We start from the raw sequence: 6000 nt of genomic DNA, 5'->3' as shown, positions 1-6000 counted from the left end.
CTTTCACATCTGTGGTTTTCATAGCCCCCTCATCTGCTTCTTTTATCGACTCCCGACATGACATTTCTTGCAAATTCTCAGAAGAAAATTGTGGAAATTGATTCACAATTTGCAATTCTTCTCTGGCTTTGCAATTACAATAGTCTTTCTTTCGAAAACAAAACGCACACTTGTTTTTTAAACATTTTCTACTAATGTGCCCCTGCTGACCACATTCAAAACATTTAAATTCTGGACAGTCTTTGTATATATGTTCTGAGCTAAAGCACCCAGAGCACACCTTGACTTGTTGGTTATGAATAACCCGGTAGTAAGCCGTCTCCTTTTCATTAACTGAAAACTTCATTGAATACGGTATTGAAGCCATGTTCGGCGGAAGTTTAACTTTGAAAATACGAGTTCCGTCAAAGACATTATTCTGTGACTTCATCCTATGCTTCTTTATCGGAGAAACAATCTCCACTCCAATCTTGGAAAATCTATCAATAATTTCTCGATCTGAGACATACATACTTAAATTTAGAATTGAAACGTACTTAAAACTTGCCTCTAATTCATTAACAGCACACTTTTTACCATTTAAAGATAGTTCACCAATAACGGATTCCATCATTTTTCTCTCTCTTAGTACCACCTCATAACCAACTCCATTTAAATTTTTCGGTACGCATGCAACGACACTTCCAACACCACATTTCTTCTCAATTTCATCAATAATCATTTCAGCCTCCACGGCACCAAAACCATCTACGGGGCACCCAACTAAAACGGTTTTCTCCTTTGAGAACTGTTCATTTGAAAAATTCATGTTTTTTTCGGGAACTTTCTCCCCCACTATTATTAAAGTTTCCCATCAGTCTTTAGTCAAACCACTGAATACAAATCGAACACACCTTCCCCCCCCCTTTTCCCTGTAACGAAAACACAGGAAAATGGGCTATTCAACAAATATTACGCGATAATATATGTCACATTCAATCATATAATACACATTAAACTTCAGGAAATGTTTACAGTTACAAATATGGCGAAGAACTCACCAAAATCAGAATAATTTCCGGACAACACTTTGTTTACATGTTAAACATGGTACATCCAAAAACCAGCTCCAAGACCAGTGCTCTAACCACTGAGCTATGGAGGCTCTTGCTATAGGTAGTGAATTTAACAAATTTGAAGTTCAGGATTATTTCGCTAAATCGTGAAAAAAATGACTGTTTTAACAAACCGTTGAAAACAGTCGCATCGATTCATTTAAGGTGTTCGAGTCTGGGTAGTTCCACTGACTTAAAGTAAAGGTTTTATTACTGATCGCAGAAGTTTTTTGCTTATTAAATGCACATATAATCCACTATCAATTTGGACACGTCACACGATCAATGGACAATATGCTGAATAGATCCACACTCCATATCATTAGAGGATAAAAAAAGACTCGAGGTTATGAGTTTTCGAGAAACGATTTTTAAAATGATGTTACTACGCTGGGATGTCGATTGACTACGCTACTGCAATAAATAACGGGAAAAACTAAAAAGAGGGGGCACCCGGGTTCGAACCGGGGACCTCTCGATCTGCAGTCGAATGCTCTACCACTGAGCTATACCCCCAAATGACAATGTATTTGTAATTCTTTTTATTTAAACTTGGATTGTTGATGAAACAGTATAGTTATGATAAATACATGTAGTCAGTCATATTTCTGGAAGAAAAACCTTATTTCCTTGAGTTTTAAAAATAAATGAATCATATTATTTTATTATGCGCTACTAATTGTACTATGGAAAATGACCGGGAATGACAGTAAAGCGTAAAAGTAAAGATTAAGTTGAAAGTATGACCCAATTGGATCTTTGAAACTCTGCTTATCTTGAAGCGGACTTTCTCGATACCGAAACTTCCTATACATATTTTTAAGCGAATATTTTTTTCTTTGTTTCCAATCTACATCGATGATGGAGCTTCCAAGACCAGAAATTGATTAAATATTCAATCATTGTGAGTATTGGCTCTGTGGATACCTTAACCGGAAAAATATGTAGGTAGAATTATTCAACAACTCTCTTATTTGGGTTTATAAAAAAGACATGACAGTTCTATAGACTTGCAGTGTGTCGTTTCTGGAAAACTGGAAAGATATCCTAATTCTAAGATCTGAACTACATACTTTCAAATTTATATATTTTTAATTCAATTTAATTTAATTTCTTAATAAAACTACTGTTTTTTTTTAAATAAACTTTATTGCGTAACCAACTGTGATGATAAGTGCAATAGCACATAACATAATATAGAAATTGACAGCATGACAGAGAACAAGCAGGTTAATACATTTGTACTTTATAAAATACGTAAGAAAAAAAATTGTAGTCGAATATCAACATAATTAAACGTATAAAACATATATACTAATCCACATCTACGCTAGGCCAAGAACAATAGTAACCAGGCAAGGAACGACATCTCACAAATCTGTAAGCCGGACAACACACAACAAAATGATAAACATCTTCTATTGAGTTCATATTGCAACAGTTGCAAAATCGAATATTCCTTGGTAAATTTTCACAACGACCAGACTCTAAACGTAATCTTGAGTACCACTAAATAGTTTATAGTTAAAAGAGCAACATCAAAATCAAGATTTAAAAACATCTTTTACTCAAAACGTAGTTCGTCAGATTATACAAAGATTTTCACAATAAGATACACATTCATGCCAGTTTTGAGAATACTGGTCTTTAATACATTTAAAAACTCATATGACACATATATGTTATATTGATCCAACCATAAGTAGTTAAGACCTAGATTAAACAAGAAACCACGTACATTTGAAGCCCGGTTAGCTTCCACATTTCTAGCATCATAGTAACCTATACAAATCATAAAGTATATCAGGCTTATCTTGTATATACAATATGTAACCAATATTTAACAATCTTAAATTTTCTTATAATATATACAGGTAATTGACCTAATTCACCAAGCAAAAAAAAAAAGAAGTCGGTACTGTCCTACCTAACTAAAACATATCTACAAAATCTATTATAAACTAATTCAACGTCGCAAGCCCTATGAAATTCCCAGATCTCGGTGACGTAACACAATACCGAACCGACCATACTATTGAAGAGCTGACACTTCTGGTCTCAGATAAATATTGCGTAGAGTATTCATTAGATACGACAAAACTTGCTCCTTGCCGAGAAGTTCGTAACTGAGGCTACATGAATTTCCCATTAGAACATAAAAGCATTTTGTTTTTGCGGTTAGGGTGGGTTTTCCATACTGCAATAACAGTCAATAAATGAACAATGCTTCGGCTCATCGTAAAGCATAAACGCTGGAGGATAGTTTAAGATAAGGAAACTATAATTTTATTAATTAGGAAGTTCAATGAAGTTTTGTTTAAAGATACAAAATAAAAAAAATCCAAAATTCACGGCAGTTGTATATATTTTGAATTGGCAGTAATTGCTAGTTTGAATACATGTTAATTTTAGTTCTATTGATTATAACAAAGGAAAAAATAGTCTCGAAAATTCCAGAATCTTTTATCATAACAGACACCAATCACCGCATCCCTGAAAGGGGGCACCTGAGGTCTACGTGGTCCTTGGAATATAAGGAAAATACTTATTCTGATCCCTAACTTTTAATCAATTCAAGTCATAGCCCCAGACTACCTTTGGTGGTAAGCCACCTTGTGATTCAATTCAAAAGAGATCCAAGTAATATTCCAGACGTCATGAAAATGATTATTTCTGGTCCCTTTTTGTCCAATAATTTATAAACAATTCAAGTAGTTACACATAAAATTTACACAAGCCTTTCTTTTGTAGTACAGCAACTTGTAGTACAAAATAATATTTTGAAGAGATTCACTCGCCTTTTCCAAATTATTGTCCGGATACCATGAAATGCTTGTTTCTCGCCCCTTTTCAAGCAGTTGTAGTGACAACCCCAAGAATCAATCCATTCCTTCTTTTGATTTACCTATAGTTAAGGTATTGTCCGGTCACCAAGAAAATGCTTGTTTCTTATCCTGAATTCCTAAACGTTCAAGCGACAACCTCCAAAATCAATCCCAGCTTTCCTTTGGTGGTGCATGGCACCTTGTGATAAAATTTTATATAGATCTTTACACTTAAAGTCGGGTTATTGTCTGGACATAAAATGATTACGGACACCGTCGCCGTCAACATGATACAGTAAAACGATCACAAATTTTAGACATGATTATACAGCGGAAATTAGTGAAATCGGAAGTTAACTTATGGTAAACTAAAGACTAGCTTGATAAGCTTCATTATATTAAAAAAAAAAAACGGTCATGCTTATTTATGGATAACAACTCCCAACGGTCATTTTGTGCAATATTATTGAATTGAATTCTGTAGTTTCTGAGAAGATTTTGGTAAATAATAACAAGTGTGAACTGGTATTGCCCAAGGGGCAAGTATGGACGCAGACTGGTATCAGTAACTGAATTATGCAAATGTTGATAAATATCCATTAAAATATGTTACTAAATATCTACTGATATCAATAAATGGGAAAAAATTCCAAAATGGCTTGCCACAACCAAAAGTCATATATGCTTCTTTCTTGAATGTGTACTTGCATGGATATGTGAACTTACTATGACATGTTAAGGATTGAACATTTCACTTTATGAAGATTCACTTGGTAAAATGTTGCTCTGTAGTTCTGGATTCTCAGTTTTGTTTAGATTAACAGAAATCAACAGTGTAGTATCTGACAGTAACATAGATGGCCCTATTTTTTAAAATGGCTGGGGCCATAAACTCAAAATTGAATAAGAGCCTTCCTTTAGTAGTTGGTGAAGTCATATCAAAAGTTCATCTGCACCTTGAAAACTTATTTGCTCAACGTGTCATATATTTCTTTTCCTCTTTCGTCTACCCGGACTTGACTTTTTATGAACAGCTCGGTGAGTATTTCTAGAAAAGCAGAGGACGCTTACCCTACCGGTGCACCTGGTCCATGCTCTCAGTTTTTAGTGGACTCCGAGTTGCTCATTTACTTTTGTTACTTTGTATGTATTATTTTAGTTACTTTATGTTCTTTGTTGTGTTTGTCTGTTATCTATGTCCGGTCTTTGTCCCTAGATTACATTCTCCTGATTTCCACTAGAATCTTGGTCCCCTTGGTAACTCTTTCATAACAATTGATCAACCATAACTATAATCTCATCGCACGAAAACAAAGTGAATATATATATATATATAGGCAGATTCGGGGTTTGTACATGCTCTATTAGTCCTAGTTAAACGGTTCCCTAGCAAAAGAGAATAAAACTGTATATTGGAAAGAATTCACACTTACAGTCATGTACTCAACAGATAACATTCGAAATTCTTGTGAAACAATATTACTATACCAGTATATGAAGGACTTTGAGGCTAAATCCATCGACACTGGCTCATAGTTAACACTTCAAAATCAATATTTCAACTAAATCTTGTATCAAATAATTTTATCAACTTTTAATAGTTCTAAATATACATTCGTAGCCTGGGAAATGTTTCCTTGGACAAAAACTATATACGACACTGCTTATTTTGTAGCTGTATAAAATTCATCCAGAGGCACTGCCAGTATCATTTCGTTTCAGAACTAACATAACGTGTATGTAAATTTAGCACTTCACAACACTGCCATTAACTTTTTCTTTAGAATCTTTATTTCATTAAATCCTGTAAATCTTCTCCAAAATTTAACGGAACTTTTATTTTTAGGTGTGTAGTATTAATGTTTTGATACTTAATAAAACCCTCATAATAATACTGAGGTTTGTCAAGTTAAGATTTTGTTCGTGTTTATACATGTAATTTGATTTCAAAAGCCAGTAAACCCTTTATGTACATAACCTCTATATGTATAATGTAGAGTCCCTGAAACTTCATGTACTGGCAGCTAATGGGACTACAATAACTTAACAGATTCCTCAATGCCATGTGTTTTGCAACAAAC

At 34.0% G+C, this 6000-nt stretch overlaps 1 non-coding gene across 1 annotated transcript; it reads right to left on the bottom strand.

Annotated features, from left to right (window-relative positions):
- Window positions 1-1538: 1538 nt before the first annotated feature.
- Trnac-gca (transfer RNA cysteine (anticodon GCA)) lies at window positions 1539-1610 on the bottom strand. The gene has a single exon. It is a non-coding gene; the product is annotated as a tRNA-Cys (tRNA).
- Window positions 1611-6000: the final 4390 nt, after the last annotated feature.

This window comes from Perna viridis, chromosome 2 (genome assembly GCF_037379345.1).
Source record: "Perna viridis isolate PV_CMFRI_1.1 ecotype Kerala chromosome 2, ASM3737934v1, whole genome shotgun sequence".
NCBI classification, from domain to species: Eukaryota; Metazoa; Mollusca; class Bivalvia; order Mytilida; family Mytilidae; genus Perna; species Perna viridis.
Note: the sequence above shows the minus strand (reverse complement) of the source record. Positions and strands in the feature narration are given on the sequence as shown.